The following is a 26,613-nucleotide window of genomic DNA, read 5'->3' as shown; positions in this document are numbered from 1 at the left end:
TCTTTTTTCCACCTCTATGCATTTGCCTGTTCTGGATAGTTCTTATACATGAAATTAGACAATATATGGTCTTTCATGACTGGCTTTTTTCACTTAGCAAAATTACTTCATGGTTCATTCATGTTATAGCATCTATCAATATTTAATTTCTTTCTAGGGCTGAATAACATTCCATTGTATGGATATACCACATTTTATTTATCTGTTCATCAGTTGGTAGACATTTGGATTGTTTTCACCTTTTGCCAATTATGAACAATGTTGCTGTGAACATTTGTGTACAACTTTTTGTGTGGACATATGTTTGCATTTCTCTTGGGAATACACTCAGGAATGGAATTCCTAGGTCATTTGGTAATTCCATGTTTAGCCTTTTCAGGAAGTGCCACACTATTTTCCAAAATGCCTGCACCAGGCGCCTGGGTGGCTCAGTTGGTTAAGCATCTGCCTTTGGCTCAGGTCACGATCTCGGGGTCCTGGGATCGAGCCCCACATTGGGCTCTCCACTCAGTGGCAAGTCTGCTTCTCCCTCTCCCTCTGTGATCTCTCTTACTCTCACTCTCTCTCAAATAAATAAATAAAATCTTTTTAAAAATGCCTGCACCATTTTACATTCCCATCAGCAGTATATGAGGGTTCCAATTTCTCTACATCTTCACCAATGCTTGTTATTATCTGTCTTTATTATTACCACCATCCTAGTGGATATGAAACAGTATCTCATTTTAATTAGTAGTGGTGTTGAGCAAATTTTCATGTGCCATTTGTACAACTTCTTCGGAGAAATGTCTACGCAGATCCTTTGCCATACCTTGGTGTCATCTAAAAAACCATCATCTAATCTGATGTCAAGAACACTTACACCTATGTTTTCTGCTACAAGTTTTATAGTTTTAGCTCTTATAATTAGGTCTTTGATCCATATTGAGTTAATTTTTGTGTACAGTGTGAGGCAGAGATCCAAATGCATTCTTTCACATGTGAATACTCAGTTGCCCCAGTACCATTTGTTGAAAAGACTATTCTTATCCCAATGAATGGCCTTGGCACCCTTGGCATCTATTATCAAAAATCAATTGACCATAGATGTATGGGTTGATTTATGGATTCTCAGTTCTATTCCATTGACCTATATGTCTAACCTTGTGTCAGTCTTGATTATTGTTGCTTTGTAGTGAGTTTTGAAGTCAGGAAATGCGAGTCTAACTTTATTCTTTTTCAGTGTTGTTTTGGCATGGGTCCCTAGAATTTCCATATGAATTTTATGATCAGTTTATTAATTTCTGCAAAGAAGCCAGCTGGGATCTTGATTTGGATGGTGTTCATTATGTAGATCAATTTGAGAAATAATACCATCTTAACAATATTAACTCTTCTCATCCATGAAAATGGTATGTCTCTCCATTTATTTAGGTCTTCTTAAATTTCTTTCAATACTATTTTACAGTTTTCAGAATATAAGTTTTGTGCTTTTTTTGGTTAAAATATATTCCTAAATATTTTTGACATCATAAATGGAATTCTTTTCTTAATTCCACTTCTATGCTCATTCTTACCATGTAGAAATACAATTGATTTTTGTATATTGATCTTATATCCTGAAGCCTTGCTGAACTTGTTTATTTCCAACAGTTTTTTAGGGGATTCCCTAGGATTTTCTAAATACAAGATCATGTCATCTGCAAATAGAGTTTAACTCCTTCCTTTCCAATCTTTTATTTCTTTTTCTTTATTAATTGCCCTGGCTAGAGCTTCCATTACAGTGTTGAATAGTACTGGTGAGAGTAAGCATTCTTATCATCTTCCTGATTTTATAGGAAAACATCCAGTCTTTCATAATTATGATATTAGCTGTGGAGTTTTCATAGATGTCCTTTATTTAGTTGAAGAACTTTTCTTCTATACCTGGCTTGTTGAGTACTTTTATCATGAAGGAGTGTTGAATTTTGCCAAATGCTATTTGATGTCAAATGTCTATTGAGATGATCACATAATTTTCTCCTTTATTTCATTGGTATAGTGCATTATATTAATTTTTTTAGAGAGAGAACACATGCATGCAAGGGGGGATAGGTGGGGAGGGGGAGAGGGAGAGGGAGAGAGAGAATCCCAAGCAGGCTCCTCACGGTACAGAGCCTGACTCAGGGCTCGATCCCACCACCCCAAGATCATGACCTGAGCCAAAATCAAAAGTTGGACACTTAACTGACTGAGCCACCCAGGCACCCCATATTAATTGACTTTTGAATTTTTTTTTCTTTTTAAAGGTTTTATTTATTTATTTGTCAAAGAGAAAGCACAAGCAGGGGGAGGGGCAGGCAGAGGGAGAAGCAGGCTCCCCTCTGAGCAAGGAGCCTGATGCGGGACTCGGTCCAAGGACTCTGGGATCATGACCTGAGCTGAAGGCAGACGCTTAACTGACTGAGCCACCCAGGTGTCCCAATTGACTTTTCAATGTTAAACCAACCTTGCATTCCTGAGATAAATCTATTTGGTCATGGTGTATAATTCTTTTTATAGATCAGTTTCCTGGCATTTTGTTAGGTCTTTTTCATCTATATTAATAAGAGATATTGGCGTATAGTTTTCTTGAGATGTTTTTGTCTGGTTTTGTTATCCCTCCATTTTTTATGTTTGTGATGTCTCTTCCAGAACATAACATTTTTATAGACAAGAATCTATTTCTGGGGTAGTATCACATTCCTTGTATTATTGTAGTATTTCATGATATTTAGAAGAAGTAAACTCTTCATTATATATATTACTCAAAAAGTCTGAGCTAATCTTCCCTGTCTATCCTACAGATGAACCTCATAATCATTTTATCAAAACATTCTGATGAGTTTTTTGATAGTTTTTTTTATTTTATGTTATGTTAATCACCATGCATTACATCATTAGTTTTTGATGCAGTGTTCCATGATTCATTGTTTGTGTGTAACACCCAGTGCTCCATTCAATACATGCCTTCCTTAATACCCATCACCAGGCTAACCCATCCCCCCACCCCCCTCCCCTCTAGAACCCTCAGTTTGTTTCTCAGAGTCCATAGTCTCTCATGGTTCGTCTCCCCCTGCGAATCCCCTCCCTTCATTTTTCCCTTCCTACTACCAACTTTTTTTAAACATATAATGTATTATTTGTTTCAACATATAATGTATTATTTGTTTCAGAGGTACAAGTCTGTGATTCATCAGTCTTACACAATTCACAGCACTCACCATAGCACATACCCTCCCCAGTGTCTATCACCCAGCTGCCCCTTCCCTCCCACCCCCCTCCACTCCAGCAACCCTCTGTTTGTTTCCTGAGATTAAGAATTCCTCCTATCAGTGAGATCATATACTTGTCTTTCTCTGATTGGCTTACTTCGCTTAGGATAATACCCTCTAGTTCCAACCACGTCATTGCAAATGGCAAGATTTTGGGGTTTTTTGATGGCTGCATAATATTCCATTGTATATATATACCACATCTTCTTTATCCATTCATCTGTCGATGGACACCTTGGCTCTTTCCATAGTTTGACTATTGTGGACATTGCTGCTATAAACATTGGGGTGCACCTACCCCTTCAGATCACTACATTTGTATCTTTGGGGTAAATACCCAGTAGTGCAATTGCTGGATCGTAGGGTAGCTCTACTTTCAACTTTTTGAGGAACCTCCACACTGTTTTCCAGAGTGGCTGCACCAGCTTGCATTCCCACCAACAGTGTAGGAGGGTTCCCCTTTTTCCACATTGATAGTTTTTAATTGGAATGTCACTAAAACTATATATTAAGTTGATGAGAATTGACATATTTTAAATTTTCCAATCCAAGAAAAACCCATGCTTCTTTAAAGATGTGAGTCTCCTTTCATCTCTCAAGTTTTTCTTTTATGTAAGTTGTTTGTGTTTATTAATATGGTTACCCTTTGTTTTCTGGTTTTGCTACTCCTATGATTTCAATTCTACTTTCTTGCTATTGTTGACATGTGGTGAATCTCTCCGGTTTTGGCCGTATGCTGAATTCTCTGTAATTCCAATAGTTTCAATTGGTTCTTTTGGGTTTTCTAGGCACACAAATCATATCACCCACAAATTACGATTAAGTATCATGACATTGGCCAACCCCCACAAAACATGTTAATAATGAAGAGAGCAGGATCCTGCCTGATTTTCCAACATCACTGTATTTTTGATGTGCACAGTACTTTTTATCATGATAAGTTTTCCTTTTCATCTCGCTTTTAAAGGTCTTTCCTGGAGATTGGTATTTAATTTTGTCACTAACCCACTGATGTGCTATATTGTTTTAAGATTACTTAATGATTATGAGATTGCCTTTAAATCACTCCAAGAGCATTTCTCTTCAAGAACATTTTAATTAGAGATTTAAAACATCTCATTTAACAATTCATTCTTCTTCTGTACTTCATTTATTGGGTGGAAAATCTGGATTTTTTTGAAGGTATAAACATCTTTTTCTTCTGCAACATGGTTACCTCTCTCCAAACTCACTACCCCGCTGTATAGCAGGGCTCTTGGAAGCATTTAAGGTATATCCTATTCATTTTTTTCTCAAAAGATTTATCTATTTAATTTTTGAATAGGTTAATACATTGACATAGCTTTAAAAAAATAAAAATATATATGAAAAGTTAGGTACACTAAAGTCTCCTTCCCTCCCACTCCCATTCTCCATCTGCCCCAGGTCCCCCCTCTAACTGATTATTGATACTCATTTCTCATAACTCCTTCCAGAAGTTTTTAGGCATGTCCAAATAAATTTGCATCTGTTTCCCCCTTTTACCCTGATGGAAACATAATACATACTCTTCTGCCCTTATTTTTGTTTTCTTGAGCTATCCTAGGATTCTTTCTTGATCAGAATTTAGAGCTTTTTCTTGCTTTTACAACTGGATCTTATTCTATTGATGGAAATATTTAGGAAATTTTTTTTTTTAGAGGGAGAGAACGCGCACACATGCATGCGAGCGGGGAGGTGGCAGAGGGAGAGAGTGAATCCCAAGCAGGCTCCAAGCTCAGTGCGTAGCCCAAAGAGGGGCTCGATCTCATGATCCTGAGATCATGACCTGAGCCGAAATCAAGAGCTGGATGCTCAACCGACTGAGCCACCCAGGTGCCCCAAATGCTTAGGAGTTTCTAGTTGGCCTGACCTGTTCCTAACGGAGAGACATTGTAGTGTCTTCAACTGCTTGCTCTCAGACACACAGACCACTGCTCACACCTGCAAGCAGATCTGTGGACCGGGTTCCTGCAGGTGGGATTGCTGAGCTAGAGCGTATTTGCGTTTTACTTTGATAGACATTGCCAGCAATGATGGGGGGCCTGCCTCTCAGCTTCACCAATCACTTAGCAAACTTCTGATTTTTTACCAATGCAATAAGTAAAAAAAAAAAAAAAGGACCCCAGTGTGGTTTGGATTTCCCTTCCTCTTATGAGACATGACGTTGAACATCTTTCGCAGGTGTTGAGAGTGACCTATATTTCGTTTTCTGTGAACTGTTCTTAGCCTTTGCCCATTTGTCAGGTTTAAATTTTCCAAAGTTCAACCTCACACTAATCAAAGTTCCTCTCCCCTCCCTCTAGCACAGGATAGAATATTTGGGGGGTGGGAGGCTTGGCCTGGAGAAGTCTCCCCCTCCTCCCTTTCCTCAGGGTGGGGGAGGGAGCAGGGAGCAGCAAGCGGAGCTGTCCTTCCATGGCCGGCTATGTGTCCACCGTAGGAGGCATCCCTCTGGCTCAGCCTGGCTCGGCTGCCTTCTCTGATGGGTATTTCAGGTTGTCCTGGGCTAGTGTTCATCTGCACCTCTTCTCCTTTCCCTCCATCCCCTGCTCTAGACCATCCCTCCCAAAGAGGGCACCACTTCTCCCTCTGCTCCTAGAGGTTCATACATGCTCCCAACACTTTCTCCAGCTTGGGCGGCCCGTGGATTGACCAAGTGGCTACCTGGGCAGCCCCCTACCCCTAACACTTGTTACCTCTGAGCCCCAGGGCATTCTGGGGTCTCCTTTGCAAGGGCTGCTCTGAAGGCCACAGACAACAAAGATGAGGTCAACGTGCCCACAGCATGAAGTGCCCCCAGCAGGCCCCTGCCTTCAGAAATCCTCCCACCTGAAGCCAGCACTGGTCCCATGCTCAGTGTATCCCCTAGCCTCAGGAAACATGGGGGAGGAGAGCAAAAAAAGGACAAGGCACCATAACCCTCTGCTCTCAGAACCCTCTCCCGGGAGACCTGGGAGTGGGCCTATGGGTTCCACAGCCCTGTGCCTCCTGGCTCAGAGCCTCCCGACCTTGCAGGAACCCAGGGCTTCTCCAAGGCTCCCTGGGAACCACTGCCCTCTTTGCCCCCCCCAAAAGCCAAGCCCCTCCCCACTTCTTCCTCTTATTTCATCCAGGCGGGGTGCAGGGAGGGGCACACCTCCCTCAGGAACCCCTCACAGTTGCTGGCTGACCGCCAGCTACAGCAGAAATTCGAAGAGAACTAAGCTGCCTCTGCAGCAATTCCAGAGTAACAGGAAAAACCCTGCTCTGCATCCTACCATGCTTCCAACTCCCCGTTCTGTGCTTTTCCCTTTATATATTTCCCTTCTCATTTTGCCTCTTGATTTAGAAACGGTGTGCATGGTTTTTCAAGAACTTCAAAGTACAAGTCAGTCATCGGTGATGCTTCTTAATCTTCATTAGTATACTTAGTGGATGAGCCTGCTTGTATTGCCATGAGCTCAATTCTTAATTTCAGCTTCTGGGGCAGGGGTGGCTGTCCCTGGTATTTTTGTGGGAAGCGGAAAGCTAAGGGCACCTCACCCAGGAGTTCACTCTGGTCTTCAGCTGATAAAGGACAAATGCCCAAACTCCCCACATGGGCCAGACAGAGAGCAGGAAAGAGCACGTGGAGTGGACATCAAGGACCAGGGGGAAGGTTCTATTCCCGACCAGGTAAGCTCTGTGACCCCAGCAAGCCCCTGCCCCTCCAGCAATTGGGGCCAGGCTGGGGGTCCCAGATGCCTTCTCAATCCTCCCCACTCACTCTCTCTGACTTTCACGTCCTGATTCCTTGCTGCTTGCTCACACCGAACACCTGCTACGTGCAGAAATGGGGAGGCCCTCCAAATGACTGAATACTTACTCTTGTTCTCAGAGCCCTTTGGTTCCTTGAAGAGCTGCTTTAAAAATTCCATCACCTGCAACTTTTCCAGAAATCTAAAGTCAAAGGTTTATTTATTGTTTTTAAATTTCCAGTATCTGAGGTTTTTACACCCTCCCTGGTGCCTGCCATCACCTGCAGCCTCCTTCATCTGGGGTCCTTACAGACGACCTCCTCCGTCCTCCATCACCCCCACTGCCAAAGCTCAGTCATGCTGTGGTCTCTGCCATCTGGGCTCCACTCATGGTCCTGCTGCTCCCTGATACTTGTCCTGAGCTGTTTGTTTGTGGGATTTTTTTTTTGCCAATAGGAATGTCTAGTTAGTCCTTTTGGACTCTGGCTTTCTTCTTTTATGGGCTTTCTTCATGTTGCAGATTATGTAGATAGATAGATAGATAGATAGATAGATAGATAGATAGATAGATAGATGACAGGTGGATAGAGAGATAGATAGATAGATAGATGACAGGTGGATAGATAGAGGACCGGTGGATAGATACATAGATGGATAGACAGATGGATGACAGGTACATAGATAGATAGATGGATGCCACACTTTCTGGCATTTGAACACCTTTCTGTGAAAAAGAAACATGCTCAACCCCTCTACGTCACTGTCTAGTTCCCAGGTTTAAAATGAATTTCACTAACTTCTGTTGCCTCATCAGGAAAGGGGTGCTGTTCACACTGGATCTACCACAGTCGATTCTGTCTTGCGCGTGAATTTTGTCACTGTTTAACCCCCTCCCTGTCTTCTGCGTGAGTGTCCCCGGCCGCCAGGCTGTACCTCTCATGGTGGCTCCAGAGGACTCAGGGCCTGGCTGGCACTCAGCAGCTGCGTGCCCTAGAGAATGTTCCTTGTCTCGCCATGTTCTGGTCTCTGAAGAGATGTTGCTTGGATTAGAAACTTATTGGTCAGTTGATGCTCAGTGAGCTGTTACTGTAACCAGGAGCTAACCTTCCGGGTTTGGGTGGGTCAGACCCTGCTGCATTGGACCGTGTTCAAATCCAGCCTCCTGCCAAATGTCCCCCCACCCCCGACCTCAGGCCCAACTTCTCCCTCACATTCCTGCTTCCTTTTCCACTGTATCAGGTCAACAGCCCTAAAGGAAAACCGGGGTTCATCTTTACTTTTCACCCTCTTGACAAAGCAAGCCAGCAAGGCCAGTTTGCAAGTTCTGCCTCCTGTCATCCTCAGGGCCCTGTTTGCTGGCCTTCCTCTCGGAGACAGCACCCGAAGGAGCCGAGCACCCTCCCCCCGCCCCCACCCCCACCCTCCCTCAGTGCTTTCTAGCCCCTCCCCACCAGTGAATCATTTGGAGGGCCTCCCCATTTCTGCACATAGTAGGTGGTCAGTGTAAGCAGGCAGCAAGGAATCAGGACGTGAAAGTCAGGGAGAGTGGGTGGGGAGGACTGAGAAGGTTCCCGAGATCCCCCGGCCCTATGCCCACTTGCTGGGGGTCACAGAGCTTACACACCTGGGCGGCTTCCATATCTTGGCTATTGTAAATCATGCTGCATTAAACACAGAAGTGCTTACATCTTTTCAAAGTAGTGCTTTCATTTTCTTTAGGTAAATACCCAGTCATGGAATTACTGGATCATAGGGTAGTTCTATTTTTAATTTTTTAAGGAACCTCCATTCTGTTCTCCATAGAGGCTGCACCAGTGTGCATTCTCACCAACGGTGCACGAGGGTGCCTTTTCCTCCATGTCCCCGCCAAGACTTGTTTCTCGCCATTCTGACAGGTGTGAGGTGATATCACATTGTGGTTTTGATTTGTATGTATTTCCCTGATGATAAGCAATGTTGAGCATCTTTTCATGTGTCTGTTGGCCATCGGGATGTCTTCTTCGGAGAAATGTCTGTTCGTCTTCTGCCCATGTTAATCAGATTATTTGTTTTTTTGGTGTTGAGTTGTATATAAGTTCTTTACATATTTTGGATACTAACCCTTTTTCGGGTATATCATTTGCAAATATCTTCTCTCATTCAGTAGATTGCCTTGTCCTTTTGTTGACATTTTACTTTGCTATGCAAAAGCTTTTTATTTCGGTGTAGTCCCAATAGTTTATTTTTGCTTTTATTTCCCTTGCCTCAAGAGACAAATCTAGAAAAATGTTTCTATGGCCAATGTCAAAGAAATTACTGCTTACGTTTTTTTCTAGGAGTTTTATGGTTTCAGGTCTCATATTTAGGTCCTTAATCCATTTTGAGTTTATTTTTGTGTGTGGTGAAAGGAAGTGGTCCAGTTTCATCCTCTTGCATGGAGCTGTCCAGTTTTCCCAGCACCATTTGTTGAAGAGATGGTCTTTTCCCCACTGTATATTCTTGTCTCCTTTGTCAAAGATTAATTTACCATATAAGCATGGGTTTATTTCTGGGCTGTCTACTCTGTTTCATTGATCTACGTGTCTGTTTTTGTGCCAGTACCAGACTGCTTTGGTGTCCCTCTCAGTTACTTCTATCCCCCTCCCCCTCAGTTACTTCTATGCCCCCCTCCCTCAGTTACTTCTATCCCCCTCCCCCTCAGTTACTTCTATGCCCCTCCTCCTCAGTTACTTCTATCCCCCTCCTCCCTCAGTCACTTCTACCCCCTCCCCCCTCAGTTACTTCTATGCCCCTCCTCCCTCAATTACTTCTATCCCCTCCCCCTTCAGTTACTTCTACCCCCTCCCCCCTCAGTTACTTCTACCCCCTCCCCCCTCAGTTACTTCTATCCCCCTCCCCTTCAGTTACTTCTACCCCCTCCCTCCTCAGTTACTTCTACCCTCTCTCCCCTCAGTTACTTCTATCCCCCTCCTCCCTCAGTTACTTCTATCCCTCTTCTCTTCAGTTACTTCTATCCCCCTCCCCCTCAGTTACTTCTATCCCCCTCCCCTTTAGTTACTTCTCCCCCTCCCCCCTCAGTTACTTCTATCCCCCTCCTCCCTCAGTTACTTCTATCCCCTTCCTCCCTCAGTTACTTCTATCCCCCTCCCCCTCGGTTACTTCTATCCCCCTCCCCTTTAGTTACTTCTACCCCCTCCCTCCTCAGTTACTTCTGTCCCCCTCCTCCCTCAGTTACTTCTATCCCCCTCCTCCCTCAGCTACTTCTATCTCCCTCCCCTTTAGTTACTTCTACCCCCTCCCCCTCAGTTACTTCTATCCCCCTCCCCCTCAGTTACTTCTATCCCCCTCCCCCTCAGTTACTTCTATCCCCCTCCTCCCTCCCATGATCTGCTGCTCACCCCAACCCTTCCCTGCAAATACCCTCCACTGCCCTCCCTGTTCATCATTTGCCTCTCTGCTTTGTAGTAATTGCTTCCTCCTGTGGTCCTATTAGCCATGTGAAGGCCAGGCCTGGTCTTACAGGCTGTCCCTGGAGCCCCCAGGGGTCTGCTTCAGAGCAGGTGCCCAGACGGCTCATCTAGATTCACTACATGCCCTCAGGCCCTGTGGAAGATTCTTCCCTACAGCACTTGCTTCAGCGCCCCCCAGCCTGTCTCCTGACACCCCCTCCTCCTGCCTGCCACAGCTCTGCTCTCCATCAAGACTCTGTCTCTGACCAGCAGCAGACATGACCCAACCTGGCCAAAGCAAGGGACAGCATGGGGCTGAGCTCCCTGTGGCCCCTGCTCCCACAGCTGCTGAAGATGCTGTGGTTCTGCTCCCTAAGGATTCGGCTCAAGGCTGGTCCACAGACTCACAGGGTTGGCATCCTGGGCCTCACCCTGGATGTCTTGAGTCAGCATCTGTGTCTTAACAAGAGCCCCAGGTGACTCCTCACATGCACATCTGAAAAGCCCTGGTCTAGGGGAAGCACCTCCCCGTGCCCATGCCATCATCCCCCTGCCCCCAGCAGCTGGCTTGGGCCGCCACAGCTGGGCTTGCAGTCAGCTTTCCCCTCCCCTACCCAGCACCTTCTCCCATGTGCCCTGACCTCCCAGGCCACTGACTCATGCAGAGAGGCCCCCTGGCCCTCAGCCCAATGCTGGGAGGTTTAACAGTCACCCTTGGCTCATACACCTGAAGCCACAGAGCTAACACAGAGAACAGCCTAGAACCCCCACCCCCACGCCAGATCCTGCCTCTGATTCATCCTTGCCAGTCCTCAACCAATCTTAACAACGGCATCTTTTAACCACATCATGGATTTCAGGTTTCCCCCAACAAACAAATCCGACAGATGAGGTGTGATCCTCACCAAACCATCTACCAGCTGTGTGATCCCAGGCAAGTTGACAGAGCTCTCTGACTTGCAGCTTCTTTATCTAGAAAATAGTGGTGATTTTCACATGGACCTCAGGGAGATCATTCATCCATTCGTCCATTGTTGCAAACGGCCAATGTCTACAGAGCGCCATTGTGTGCCCAGCACCAGAGACAGCACCAAACAAGAGAGACCCAGTCTTGCCCTTCGGGAGCTTCCAGAGGAGGAACTGGGGGCAGACGTGGAACAGAGACGTGTATGCCATGCCCACAGGGGCCAGGCGTGGAGAGCACACCCACAACAGACAGACATGGGCTTTAAGCTACCGAGGAGTTTAAGAAAAACATGAGGCGATGGGAGGAGGGCTGCCGGGATCTCCAACAGTTAATGGATATAGAAGAACTGAAGTGATTATAAAAATATTTCAGATGTAGAGCACAGGTGCCTGAAATAGGCAATAATTGAGGTGGAATTAGAGTTGTTTTTCAGAGAGTTTCACAAATTGTGTGTGTGTGTGTGTGTGCACGCTGTCTTAAAGATGGAATACATTTTCTCAGGGTTTCAGAGACCTGTCATTTAAAGAAAATGATAGGGATGGTTTGAGAGCAACCCCAGGGCACTTGTTATGCCCTGAGCTTCCCTCTGACGGGTCCCTGAGCTGCCCTAGATCTCAGATTTGAGAGTTAGCTAGGCGCCCCACGAACACCCACCTACCACCATGTTTTCTACATGAGACACTGAGGCCCGTACTTGCCCAGTGTGAGTAGGTGATTACAGGTGGCAGAAAATGGATATTCAAACCCAAGTCCCCTGCCTCCTGGCCAAATACCCTTTACCATACATCATGCAGGCTTCCATGAGCTCACAACAATGCCCAATGAACATTGGCAATCAGCACTGACCCAACCAGGCTGAATCTCAAGTGGATCCCACCAACCAAAGGGAGCCAGATGCCGAAGGCTGCATTGTTCCATCTGCAGGACAGCCAGGAAAAGGCAAACGAGGAACGTATACAGATTGGTGGTCACCAGACGGTGTGGGAGGGGCTGACTGCAGCAGCGCACAGGGAATTTTGGGGGTGTTGGAATATCCTGTATGTCGATTAAGGTGGTGGTTATACCAACTGCATTTGTCAAAACTCAGAACCATATGCCAACAAGAGCAAATTGTACTGCATGTGAATTGTACCTCAATTTTTTAAAAAGCAACCTAAAATAATACATGGTGATGATAGTAATAATCACCTTCAATGCCAAAAGCCAGTCTGTGTTCAGGGCCATGACACGGAGTCCTTGGAGATGAGCAGGGAGATGAAGAGTCAGCTTCAGTCAAGGATGTCCAGCTGCACACACTCCTCCTGGGAGGTTTGTCAACTGCACATCCTCAAATCAGCATGCTCCAACCCCGAGGAGGTTCCCTGACCCACCATGAGTGGCGTTGGCCTGCCCTGTCGCCCTGGCCCACCACAGGGACGGCCCCTCCGTGCTCCGCCTCAAACCACCATGTGTCACTGATCCTATCATTCCTCTTGCACATCTTCCCCACCCCAGCCCCTACTTGCCACACCTGGGTGATACCTGGATGACACCTGCCCTCTGGCCTGGGGCCCCCAGCCCGGCCTGCCCAGAGCTTCCGGGATCCTGCTGCCTCCTCACCCACGGTCATCAAGGATGCCACAGGGACTCCCTGACCTGGTTCAGAGACCTCCACAGACTGGCCCCAACACACAGTTAACTCCCGCATTACCCGCCCCACCCTGCGGCCACAGGACCTCTGCCCACTTGCCCTCTGCCCCGAGATCAAGCTGAGAACAGCCTCGGTACTCTTAGGAGGCATAAAGGCAAGTGAAAGAGAAGACAAGGGGATGTTGGTGGGTAGGCCAGAGTCACTGAATCCTAAAATGAACAGCTTCTGCCTGGACACTGTCAGGGATGGGAAATTCACTGCCCCCCCCCCCCCCCCCCCCCCCCCGCCCAGCAGCTGCCCCACCTTTGGCCACCTCTCAACTCCAAAGCTGAAGTCTGTCCTTGCCTGTGGCCTCAATCCACCCCCTCCATGCCCCAGGCCCCAGAGAACAGATTTGTGATGACCTTGACCTTGGCCCTCCTGGGTCTTCTCTCCCCGTTCCTAACCAGAGCGTAGGGCAGAGGGTCCCCCCTCCATCTGGCCAGGATAGAAACCTCTCACTCTCTCTCGTTCTCATCCCCTTGCTGACTGGGGTTCAACTTGATGTGAGTGGAAACCACCTCTCTTGCCTGTGAGCTGTGGGTTCCTTGCCACGTTTATAATAAACTTTGCACTGCCAGGTACTCCTGGGAGGGATGCCCCCCAAATGTGACCTGTTGGCCTCTACATGGTCATCTCTGGCCCCCTGAAATCACAGCTTTACTCTCTGAGGCAAAGCATTAGCCAGCAGGACAGGGTCTCTCCAACAGATCTCACAGGGCACACCCTAGCATTTGTGGACCAGGACACAGATGCTGGGACTACCAGGGGCTTGCTGGGGTCCCACAGCCGGCCATGGTGCTGAAGGAGCTCCCCAGGTCCTCACAAGCCAGGCCAAGCTGCCCCAAGGTAGGCCCTTGTCTTAGCGCTCCCTGACCTCTAACACCTTAACACTTGTTTCTGCTTGGCTGATTATTTATAGGCAGGTTCATCAATGGAATACCAGCAGACATGCAGGCAGGTAGGAAAGGAAGCAACATCCCAGGACAAACTTTCTGCATCTGTGTCATTAGGTAGCTGGTTCCAGGAACCAGAGTGGTCCTTAGTCCTCAAATCTCCCTGACCAGAAAGTCCTAATTCCTGCCTTAGATAAACAAAGATATGCTCTGCCTAGAGCAAGGGAAGTCACCCTTCCTGAATTTTCTAAGGTCACCTGACCAACCGCCCTGAAATATGTTTGGCCGGGGGTGAGGGGAAGAGGAGGGGGTTGGGAACTCACCCATGAGGACCTGAGGGTGATGCCTGGGGTCGCCAGGGCACCTGCTGTAAGCAGAGGGGTGCGGTGGGAAAGGGGGAGGGGTGCTTCAAGTCCAGACCCCCATTCTTTACATTTTTTTACAGAAGAAGACAGAAGCAGAAAAGAAAAGCTTTCCTGAGTCTTTAAACTCTTTGAAAACGTGATAGAGGTTCTATACCTGTAATCAAGAAAGATGTATCCGCATAAACACAGCTTCTGCCTACAATTTGTGTGTCCCTTACATAGAGTCCATGGGAGCCCAGGTTCTGAGCCCTCAGATGGGTGGGAAGCCACAGAGAACCCTAGCATGGCTCTCCTGTCTAGCACGCTGTCCTACCCAGCTTACATTCTACTCAAGGATCCGCCATGTCCCTCATCACTCCAAGAGCCTGTACCCTGGAAGGCACGTGTTGGGAAGAAAATGGGGTTTGCCTGGACAGTCCTGGTATAATTCGATTACAGCCTTTTTCCTGTGAAGAGTGCCCTGGTCCAAATGATATCCACCATGGTCACCCCAGAGGGAGGTGACCATTCTGTTACGCCAGCTGGTGGGGTGGGGGAGGGCTTGTTCCCACAGCTGCCATACATCATCCTATCAGACAGGCCACTAATCTACCAACTACACTTCGCCACCAGTGGATGGCAAGAGGTTTGTCCCCACAGGATTCAAGTCTTCCCTCTTCTGAATTTACTGTTGTGTGACCGTCATTCGCTGATAGCCCTTTTGAGTCTCCCCCAGACTTTACTTTTGTGTCTTTCCGTACATCTTCCCTTTATTCACTTTGGTTTCATGAAGTTCTCCTGTTTTTGTTACTCTTTCTCTTGAATGACTCAGAAGATGTTTACTTGAAAGTTAGTTATACAAGCCACTTAAAGCATTTTCCCCAAAGCGCATCCTATGAATAGAATAAACAAACTTCAATTATAAAATGATACATGAAAGCATCCAAATTGCAGTGGTTAAACTGTAATTTTCATTGACAAAGATGCGGTCGCCCAGATGTGCAAACTCTTCCAAATTCCATCAAATCTGAAAGGGAGTGGAAGACCAGACTCTGAATGGAACATTTAGCCTGATGACCCTAACTGAAAATTGTTCTCTTTCTATTCCAAAGCACTCAAACTGGTGAAGCTGGAGAGGTTACCCATTTCCAGTCACTCTGCTGAGAAACAACTGGCCCAATTTCCATGGAGACGAGGGGATCTGAAGGTTTGGAAAAGCCCTGGAAGAAATCGGTGAGTGGGTCACAGGAGACTGATGATGTGCAGGACAAGGTGAGACCTGAGTTACCCTCAGAAGATGAGAAAACACGCCACGCCAACCAAGAGACGCAAGACAGAGAACCCCGCCGCTCCACCCCAATTCATAGAAACTCCATCTTCAACCGCACCGTGAGACGCAAAAGCAAAGGCAAACCCAGAGACGCTCCTGAACAGAACACCCCTGACCCGGCAGGTCAGTATCAGGGACAGCTGCTACCACTGTTCCCTTGATAGCCAGGTGGAGTCATCAGGGCTGAACGGCCCTAATTAAATGAGAGAATAAAAGGCCTTGAAAATTATCAAGGACAGGTCCAATAAAATGACACACTTTGAAGCTGTTATCTAAAGGATTCAATTCCCGCAATATGATGATATGGGTACTTCAGGAGAAAGTGTTGACCCAAATTGTACAAGAAGACGGGCTTCTATTTAAAAGAAACATCTTGTTCTAGGACTCAACAAAACACCCCTAGACGTCCATGCCTTCTAGCAGGGAGGCTTGGAGCTGTCCACGTTTGGGGATATCTGGGAACACGAGTTTCCCGAGCTGTGAGGTCCTATCTTTGTTCTCTCACGGTTGCTGTGATGGCCAGTGTTTCTGCCACACTGGAAATATCTGAGAGGAATATCTCAGGAATAGCTTTGCAGCTGGATCCATTAATCTTTTCAATGAGTCCCTAGCACATCTTATCTGCTCCAAGTATATTTCTTGAGCAGAATAAGGTTCAGAAAGTTTTACAATTGGCGGGGTAGCTGTCAGAACTGCAAATTCCTTTCTTTGTGACTTGCCCACATGCCTGAGTGGGCAGCATGCCAGGGCTGTGGAGTAGGTGCTAGTTTCTTGGTCCCTGGGGTACAGCACCTGCCACCAGTCTGCCACCCTATGTGTGCTGGAAGTGGCAACCCCCTGCTTTAGATCCAGGGACTTCATGAATCATTTGAGACATTCACTGAACTCCGTATCAGGGAGCCTTTTGCCACATGGTAAACCACCCTCAATATATAGAGACAAAACAACAATATTTATTATTTCTTGTGATTCTGGGGGTTGATTGGGTGGTTGCTCTGTCTGGACCAGTCTGTCTGACCTCTGCATCCGCTGGTGGCCCATCTGGGATTGGAAGGTCAAGGAAGCCCCGCTGGACTCTCTTGGTGGCTAGTGAGCTGGTTGGCCAAGGTGGGCCTCAGCTGAGACTACCAGTCTCTGTTCTCTGTGACTGCTCTTCCTCCAGCAGGCTGGCTCGGGCTTGTTCACAAGGCAGCAGGGTTCCCAGAGGTCAGGAGCAGAAACCACTCTCAAGAGGCCTGGACTCAGACCTGTACAGCCACTTCTACCACATTCTACTGGTCCAAGCAGCTCACACACCAGCCCAGATAGAAGCGGATGGACAACCCAACCCCACCGCTTGATGGGAGGGGTGGCAATCTGTGGGTGTTTGCTATCTACAAACACTAACAAAATTATGCATCAAGCACTGAATTAAGAGCAAGAGAAATACGATGGAAATGTTATACTTGTGGAAGCTGGGTGAATGTATTATATTTTTATTATATGACCCTCCCAACTTTTGTGTATGTTTGAAAACCTTATGAAGTGGAAAGTTAGAAACACACTCCCACACAAAGAAAGTTGGAGTCTCTGCCCTTGAGGGACCCGCAATATTGTAATGATGTCATTCTACAGCAAGCAACACCTCAAAGTTTACAAGAAAGGTAAAGGCAGAAAACAAGACCCTTCCAGTGAGGTTAGGAATGATTCCCCAAAGAAGATGATACTTTAGATGAGTCTTGAGGGGTGCATGAGGACATGGCCAGAGAGACAACAGGAGCTAGCTTGGCTGAGCACTTGGAGGTACTTAGTGTTATGGGTGTCCTTACTGCACCCATTTTACAGATTAAAAAATAAACAACTGAAGCAAAGAGATTGAGTCACTTACCCCAAATTGCACAGCTAGTGAGTGACCTGGCTTGAACTGGAGTTCAGATCCTTCTAGTCCCAAAGCCTGTGCAGATGGAGAAGGGGGTTAGGGAGGCTCTTTCTAACAGAAATATGATGCAAGGCACATACGTCATTTTAAATTTCCCAGTGGCCACATTAACAAAAGTAAAAAGAAATGGGTAAAATGCATTCTAACAATGCATGTATTGAGCACAATGCGTCCAAAATATGATCGTTCCATCACGTAGTCAATAATCAATATAAAAAGTTAGTAATGAGACATTCTGCATTTGTTTTTTGACAGTTATGTCTTTGAAATCCGTGGAATATTTTTGTTGGAAATATTTGATATGGATTTAGGTTTCATAAAATGTACAGTCAGAAAAGCAGATTTGCATACCCAGACTGTTCCATATAGCCTTAAAAGTTTTCCAGTAACTAAATTGAGTATTGGTTTTTACATTTAAATTTAAATTGAGTTGAAAAGAAATGAAGAATTCACTTCCTGAGTCACACTAGCCCCATTTCAAGCGCATACTGGCCACACATGGTTAGCAGGGGCCCTACCGGATCTCGCAGGGTTAGAGCATTGCAAAGCAGACAGAAAAGCAGATACAGCTGCCCATGGTCGGGGGCTGGGGGGTCTTTCTGAGCAGGAGCAAAGGCAGGTGTGGGGCTGGGTTGGAGATGAGCCTGGAGAGGAAAACCGCGTCAAGGGGGAAAGAGTGCGTGGCTTCCCGAGCCGAGCTGAGAACGCCGACGCCAGTGTAGACTAGAACAAGGGTCACTTCACTTCTTGCCACCCTCAAAGATGCCATTGATGTCCAGACCATAAATATTTTCATCAGACTCAGAGTTTTATTTTTAAAGTGACTCCCTGCTGCAATTCCCTGGAGTTAACTCCCAAGACAGCCCAGAGCCTCCTGATCCAGAGTCCAAGGAGAAAACTTTCCCCCCCACGCTCTGCCTTGGAGGAGCAGACAAAATGGATCAGCTGGTGTCAGGCTGCTCTGGCCCGCTCTCCAACAACAAAAGATTTGTGCTCTGCCTTCACTCTGCTAAAGGGCTGCCTTTTCAAAGTCACATAGATCAGGGATTGACGACCCACCTACAGGGGACCTGACGCCCAGGGGAGGGAGCTTGACTTATTATTTAATAGCACTTAGGACTAGGACATTGTAAAGTTAGATGTTAAAAGACTGGATAAATTGCAAATGATTTTAGTCCAGTAGGAACAATAACACTGGTAGTTCTGGTTTTATTGGGCTCTAAGGCATTAATCAGGTTTATATCTAAGTTGCAATCTCATTTCCAATATTCTTTTCCCACTGTGTCTGTATACATATGAAGCTTCTTGCATCGTAATTATAATTTTTGTACAGATGGCATCCCAGGTCACCAAATACGTGCAAGCCATGGCAAATTCCCCTCCAGGGGCATGAGAGGAAGAACACCCCTCTTCATTCCTCTCCTTCCCTCCCGGGTGAACTTGCCACTGTCCCTTGTCACAGAGAGAACCGCCTGAAAGGGGGGAAATGCACACTTTCTAACTCTCTGCCTTTCTTAAATGTCACAGATTCACTGGAAAATGGACAGTCTGTAAATGAGCCCCTGACCTTGAATTCCCCCCAGAGCAGGATGTCTCGGTGGAGAATCCCAATACAGCCAGACCCAGGAGCCAAGAGAACAAGGTGAGAGGAAGCAAACCGCAGGAGGGGCGGTTCACGACCAGAGGTGGCGGGGACCAGTGCGGCAAATCTTGACAGGGCTGCAAGCGTGTCTCATGGTTCTTTAAAAAAGGCACTTTTTGTTGCCCATGTTAAAACAAAACAAAACAAAACACAAAACACTCCACAATCTCCTCTTTAAAAAAAATAACCCATTGTTACTCTTCCGTCACAAAACTAGGAAATTGTGGCTATTACAGATTTCAAAAAGTAGAAAAGGAAAATCACTGTATTGCGCCACCACCAGAGAGGTTTTAATACAACTGTTGCAAAGCTTTTTTTCTTATACGGTTTATGCCTATTTTCTCTTCATAAAATGGGATCTTACTATATATCCTGTCTTCAGACTTACTTAATAGTATGTCACAAACACTTCTGTATGTTACCAAATATTTTTCTACACAATCGTTCAATGGCTATAAAATAATCTATAGTATGATTGGACTGTAATTCATTAATCATGCTACTGTTGTTGGACGTTTGGGTATTGTTTCAGCTAGGACTAAATTTAGCTGCTTGTAACCAAAAAACCCAAATGACACAGCTTAATGAGACAGAGATCTATTTGGCTCTTGAGTGAAAGAAGCTTGGGGGGTTGCGAGAGCAGCTCCTTTATACCTCCAGGAACCCAGTCTCCTTCTACTCAGCTGTCAAGGTGATTGCCAGAGCTCCGGCCATCACGGCCACCGTTCAGGTGGTGGGAAGGAAGAAAGCAGAGGGTGGTGGGGGCACACGCCAGCCTATTCTGCTCTTCTTTTAAGGGGCTTCCCTGAAGCCCACTCAATAACTGGTGCTTATATCTCATTGGCCCAAACTGACTGAGTCACGTGGCCACCTGCACTTGCAAGGGAAGCTGGGAAATGTATGTCTCTTTCAAACCAGGTCTGCTTCCACCCCTGGTAAATTGGTTCCATACTAAGCAATAAAGGAGAATGGATATAGGGAGGCAACAGCAATCTCTGACCCAAGGGAGTTTCGATTTTTTGCTGGTTTGTAAGCCACACTATGATAAGTATCACTGTGGCAAAATCCTGACACCTGTCTCTCATTATTTCCTTAAGCTCCTAGAAACTTCACACTTTCTACAAATCCCTGGATGGTTGCAGGGAAATAGTATTCCTATATTTGTATTGGGGAAGTACGGGCTAAGCATCCCATCCCAGAACCAGGTGGTAGGCATCCTATCGCTTCCTGATACTACTTTGACCATAGGCCCTTGATTTTATATATTTATATATATAATTTTTATATACCTTATATATTTTATATATAATTTAATAATAAAATATGTAATACAATATAATTTAAATAAATAATATAATTTAATAATAAAATGAATTTATGTATAGAAATAAACGAGGACCTCGTTCACTTACATGAAATTATATATTAAAGGCAGTTGCTTCCTGTTGCCTCTGTTCTGGCTTAAGAGCCAAAGAACAACACTGTAATCTGCCTACCTACACAGGACGTTCCAAGAGACAGTGGGTGAAGTCGCCCTTAGCTCATCCCTCATGTCCAGGGGTCAGCAGGAGTGACAGTACAAATATTTGACAAGCAGGACCCAACACTCTAGAGAGAGTCCCAGAGGAGCAGAGGAAGGGCTCTGGAAGCAGGGAAGGGAAAAGGACTCAGGACAGTGGCTATTTCCCAACCAGTATACAAATGCTTCCATATTTTCACAATCAATAAAAAAGAGGATAAGGAGATGGAGACTGGCCACCAGGTTTTGTTTTATTTGGGGGTGACTGTCAGGGTGCTGTGAGCTGCCCACTCCTTCCCTTGGGGGTTCCCCAGAGAGACAGAACCAGCAGGATGTGGAGCAGGGCGGGGAGCTCATCGTAAGGAACCGGTTCACAATTGTGGAGGCTTGGTGAGTGCAGAATCCTCTGGATGGGCGTGTGGCTGGACACTTAGGGAAGAGCTACACAATTCTGTTCTGCTGGGGGAGGTTAGACTTTGTTCTATTAAAACCTTCAACTGTTTGGATGAGGCCCACCCACCATATGGTGGATATGCTGCTTTATCCAAAGCCCATTGATTAAAGTGTTAATCTCAAAAAACACAGAAACAGGGAGAATATTTGACCAAACGTCTAGGCATCATGGCCCAGCCAAGTTGACATCTGAAATTGACCATCATATCCCCCATCTTCACCCTAGTGAGGGGGTTTTCAAGAGATCTACTTGGAAATCTCTGAAATCTGGAGGACATAAGGACCAGAACCTGGCTTGCTCCTGGAAACATCTAGAGATGAGCTGGCTGACAGCCTCATGGGAGGGGAGGGGAGAGCGCTGAGCAGGGGGTGAGGGGCATCCACACCAAAGGCAAGGCAGAGGCACATGTTTTCTTGGAGCCAAGGGTGGAGCTCAAGGAAGGGAACCAGCATGAACCACCCAAGACAGCTTCCTACTAGGGGCCAGGTGGACCTCGGCAGAAAGTGGCTGAGAAACTTGGGGAGTCATAAAGTGGCCGGCTTGAGAGCTTTGCACATGCCACAGAACTGTGGCCAGAGACCCCCTCACGAGGTATCTCCGAGGAGCCCCCACAGGTGCCCCACCCTGAGGACCCAAACAGCTCTGGGGCAGGAGGTGACAGAGCAGAACGTGGAGGCTTCCCAGCTGTGGCAGGCCTGCGCTGGGTGAGGAGGAGTGCTGGTACTCGGTAGCAAGTTCAGGGCGCTCTTCTGAATACCTAGCAAAAGAGGCCGTCTGTAACCTAAGAGTCACCAGAAAAGCTCTGCGTGTGTTCTGCCTGAGATCCCACGCACGGCCCGGGCAGGTGGTGCCAGAGGCAGGCAGGTGCAAGTGGGGAGGGGGCAGGAAGGCCGGAGCCCCTTCCTGTCTGCACCCCACCCAGACCAGCTGGCCCTGGGCTTACTTTGCTCTTGTGGCCTAGTGAGGACAGAAGTTCTGGAGAGCTTCTTTAAGTCAGTCTTAGGATCCCCACTGTGATCATTGTTTCTATTATGTCTTCTGCACTGGATTTCCATGGCAGGCTAAGTCACAACACACCTGCTATGGAAAAGTTTTCTAGAGGAAAAACCTCCCGATGGGCTGTTGGGCTCCCAGGGCTTCGAGCTATTGCTTTTTAAGGTAAAAACCAAAATATGAGTTTCTCCTGGGAGTGCAGGAGCCACGGTACATCAGGGTGTGTTTGACGTGACACGCCTGGGTACAATTAGTGTGTCCCATGCACATGGAGCATCCATTCTCTTCTCTTCCTCTGCTCACGCCTCCTTTTGCCAGCACCACGGTATTCAGACCTCTATTTGTGTAAAGAAATGCAATCCCTGCTCCAGCCCACATCCTGTGTCCCCATCTTCGTGGGCTGTGTCCCTCATTCAGAGGGCCATGGTTGAGTCCAAGCATCTCTTGCTAAGTTTCCATCGTCACTTTCCCAGGGCCCGTAGCTCTCCATTCCTGCTAGAGGCCTTTTGCTCTAAGTCGGGAAAATAATTCTGTCTGCTAGATTTGTGCATGGAAATGCAGGCTCCATGATCCAAATTTAACAGAGAACAGAACAGAACAGAAAAAGAAAGGAAAGGAAAGGAAAGAACCCTCCAGGGTACAAAGACTGGGAGCAACTGAGGACGATGTAGAGTGTCCATCTCATGCAGGGCCCCAAATAGCCTCTCCCTCTCTTTTGTCATTGTCACTATAGTTAGTGTTTTCATCAAGGTAATCTGAAAAGGATTCATTGACGGAAATTTTACATGACAACAAAATGTACACATTTTGGGCATGATGAATGTATTAGTCAGCTCAGCGGCCATAACGAATACCACAGACTGGGTGCTTAAGCAGCAGACCTTTATTTTCTCCTCATTCTGGAAGCTGGACATCGGAGATCAGGGTGCCAGCACAGTCACGTTCTGGGAGGGCTCCCTGCCTGGCTTACAGACAGCCTCCTTCTCATGCATCCTCATATGGTGGACGGAGAGAGAAAGCAAGCTCTGGCCTTTTTCTCCTCACAGGGGCCTGACCCTCACAACCATATCTAAACCTAATTCTCTTCCAAAGGTCCCACCTCCAAATACCATCACATGGGGGTTAGGACTCCAAATGTGAATTTGAGAGGGGGGCACAATTCAGTCTGCAGCAATAAATTTGTATATCCATATACACCCACCTGATCATTGTTACATAACGAAAATTTTAACTGAGTGATTTTAAAGATCTAACTGGTTTTATTGATCCATTCACGAATCGGGCAGCATCTCATCTAGCAGGTAGAGGGGAGCTCTGAAGGGCTACACAAAGGGAAAGGTTTTTCAAGGCAATGTAAGAATATCATAAACAGAAAAAAAAAGGATTATTTCAGGGGAGGTCACCTTCATTTGGGGACAAAAAGGTTTTAGTTGGTGGATGACCTCATCTTCCATTAGGGAATGAAGAGGGGCCCTGTGACAGATCACCTTATCTGTGCTGATCCGAACATTCCTGACTGACAGGTATAGTTATACTCCTGGGGTGTTGAGACAGTACTTAGGTGAGGTGTTGAGAATTGGTTTACTTTTTAACACCATTAGCCAGGTTTACTTTTTAACACCATTAAACAGACCAAGAAACAGAACATTTCCATTGCCCCATGAGGCTCCGTATGACCCCTTTTTTCTGGTCAATACCTAACCCTCTCAGACATAATCATCTTCTGCTTCCATCACCATTAGCTTAGTGTTGCTGGTTCTTGAACTTTGTGTTAAGTGGGATCGATCACACAGTGTGCACTCTATTCTATCCGACTTATTTTTCTGAACATAATATTTTTGAGGTTCATCAATGTATGTATATCAGATTACTCTTTTTATTACTAAGAAAAGTACCACAATTTGTTTATCCATCTTTCTGTTGGATATTTGGACTGTTTCCAGTTTTCGACCATTATAAATAAGTCACTATGAGCATTCTAAGACAGTCTTCCTGTGGGCATATGCACTTATTTCTCCAAGTGTGTACCCAGGAGCCTAGGAGTGGAAGTGCTGAGTCTTATGATAGGTATATGCTTGATAGAATTAGGAAGGGCCAAATAATTTCTCAAAACAGTTGTACTATTCCACACTCCTACCAGCAAGATATCAAAGTGCCAGTCACTCCAGGTCCTGGCCAATGCTGGGAAATGTCAGTCTTTGTACCTGCATCTGTTCTAACATATTGTGGTTTCTCACTGTGGTTTTCATTTGTATTTCCCTGAAGACTAATCACGTTGAGAACCTTTTCATATACTTATTGGCCCTTCATGTATCTTCTCTTGTGAAGTTCCTGTTCAAGTCTTTTGCCCATTTTTAATTTTTTTTTAATTTGTATCTTGAATACAAGTCCATGGTCAAATATATACATTGCAAATACGTCCTACCAGTGTGGCTTCTCTTTTAATCTTCCTGTTTTTTAATGATCAGAAATGTTTATTTTGATGAACACTAATTTATCATTTTCTTTGTTCTTCCTTTTCCAACCTATCTAAGAAATACTTGACTACTTCAAAGTCATAAAGATATTCTCCTATGTTTTTCTTTTTTTTTTTTAAGATTTTATTTATTTATTTGACAGAGAGAGACATAGCAAGAGAGGGAACACAAGCAGGGGCAGTGGGAGAGGGAGAAGCAGGCTTCCCGCTGAGCAGGAAGCCCGATGCGGGGCTTGATCCCAGGACCCTGGGATCATGACCTGAGCCGAAGGCAGACACTTAACGACTGAGCCACCCAGGCACCCCTCTCCTATGTTTTTCTTATAAGAACTTTATACTTTTAGCTTTCCCATTTAGGTCTATGGTCTATATGCGTACAAGTTGCTCTATCATCATTTATTAAAAGATCTTCTCTTCCCCCAGTGAATTACCTTGGTCTTTCCCCTCCCCACAAATCCACTGACTGCAGACATGTGGGTCTTTGGACTTTTATCCTGTTTCATTGATCTGAGTGTCTTTCCTTATGCCAATATCACACTGACTTAAATACTGTAGCTTTATGCTAAGTCTTAAAATCTGGTAATGCAAGCTCTCCCACTTTGTTCTTTTTAAAGATTGTCTTGGCTATTTTAAGTCCTTTGCATTTCCATATAAATTTTAGAATCAGTTTGTCAATTTCTACTCCAAAAAATGTCTGCTAGGATTTTGGTTAAGATTGCATCGTCTCTATAGATAAATTTGGATATCACTGACAGCTTAATATTAGCACATTAAATTGTTCAATGTAGGGGCACCTGGGTGGCTCAGTTGGTTAAGTATCTGCCTTTGACTCAGGTCATGATCCCAGGGTCCTGGGATCGAGCCCCACATCGGGCTCCCTGCTCAGCAGAGAACCTGCTTCTCCCTTTCTCTCTGCTGCTCCCCGTGCTTGTGCTCTCTCTGTGTGTGTCAAATAAATAAATAAAATCTTAAAAAAAAAAAAAAGCTTGGACATTTAAAAAAAATAAATTGTTCAATCTATGACTATGTCCTAACCTTCTGTTTATTTAGATATTCCTTAAATTAACCCAGCAATGATCTGTAGTTTTTAGTACAGAGGATTTACACATATTTTAATTACATTTGTGCCTCAGTATTTCATGCTTTTGATCCTATTTTAAATGCCACTGCTTTGTAATTTCACTTTTCAATTGTTTATTGGTATAATGTTTAAACACCATTTTTGCATGGCCACCTAGTATCCTGTGACCTTGATACAGTCACTTATTAGTTCTAATTATTTGTATATTTCTTTGAATTTTCTATGCACACAATCCTGCCATGTGTAAATAAAGAGTTTTAGTTCTTTTTTCCCCAGTCTTCATGCCTTCTACTTGTTTTTTTCTTGCCTTATTGCACTGGCAAAGACTTCCATTACAAGGCTGAATAGTGCTGTGAGTAGATAACCTTGTTTTAGTTCCTGGCCAAGAATGCTTTGATTACAAAGATCAGAAGCCTACTTCATCCTGTTCAAGTGAAAGAGGGATATTGTAAGGATGCTGAAATCCCAAAGAATCCAAGAATAAGAGATGAAGCCCAGCTTGACAGGGATGGAAAAACCATCAGGAACCCGAGCACTTTCTCATCTTCTTGAAGGCTGTGGGCTCTATTCCTCTCTACTTCTCTCTATGGACTGTTCTATTCTCCTGCTCTCTCCTCAGACCAGCTCCTTTTCACTGCCTATCAACTTGTGCATGACCCACATGGCAACCATAGACAGTATGACCTTTCAGGTTGGTTTTCCACAGCCAATGGATACTTCCTTTTGTGTCTCTTAGAAAGAATTTCTAAAGAAAAGAATCTGGTTGGCCAGGTGTTTATCTCTGGGCCAACTGGTCAAAAGAATAGAAAGTAGGATTAATGGGACCATTCCCACTTCATCAGTGGGAGCCATGTTTGGGACTATCTTTGAGATGTATGTGGAGGATA

The 26,613-nt window shown here is 45.6% G+C and overlaps 1 protein-coding gene and 1 long non-coding RNA gene across 4 annotated transcripts in view; one reads left to right on the top strand and one right to left on the bottom strand.

The window, feature by feature from the left end:
* Positions 1-26,613, bottom strand: part of NEU2 (neuraminidase 2) — a 79,644-nt gene that overhangs the window by 30,433 nt on the left and 22,598 nt on the right. For all 3 annotated transcript variants that reach the window (XM_036109562.2, XM_036109566.2, XM_036109563.2), the window contains one exon: positions 17,511-17,576. The gene's annotated coding sequence lies outside the window, so the exon portion shown is untranslated. The remainder of the gene's footprint in view (positions 1-17,510; positions 17,577-26,613) is intronic.
* Positions 1-26,613, top strand: part of LOC118546682 (uncharacterized) — a 59,587-nt gene that overhangs the window by 14,078 nt on the left and 18,896 nt on the right. Inside the window, exons 2-3 of the long non-coding RNA XR_013447432.1 lie at positions 15,426-15,766; positions 19,089-19,203. This is a non-coding gene — a long non-coding RNA (uncharacterized LOC118546682). The remainder of the gene's footprint in view (positions 1-15,425; positions 15,767-19,088; positions 19,204-26,613) is intronic.

The sequence above is a fragment of the Halichoerus grypus genome, chromosome 4 (genome assembly GCF_964656455.1).
Source record: "Halichoerus grypus chromosome 4, mHalGry1.hap1.1, whole genome shotgun sequence".
NCBI lineage: Eukaryota > Metazoa > Chordata > Mammalia > Carnivora > Phocidae > Halichoerus > Halichoerus grypus.
The sequence above is the reverse complement of the archived record's forward strand: the minus strand, read 5'-3'. Positions and strand labels throughout refer to the sequence as shown.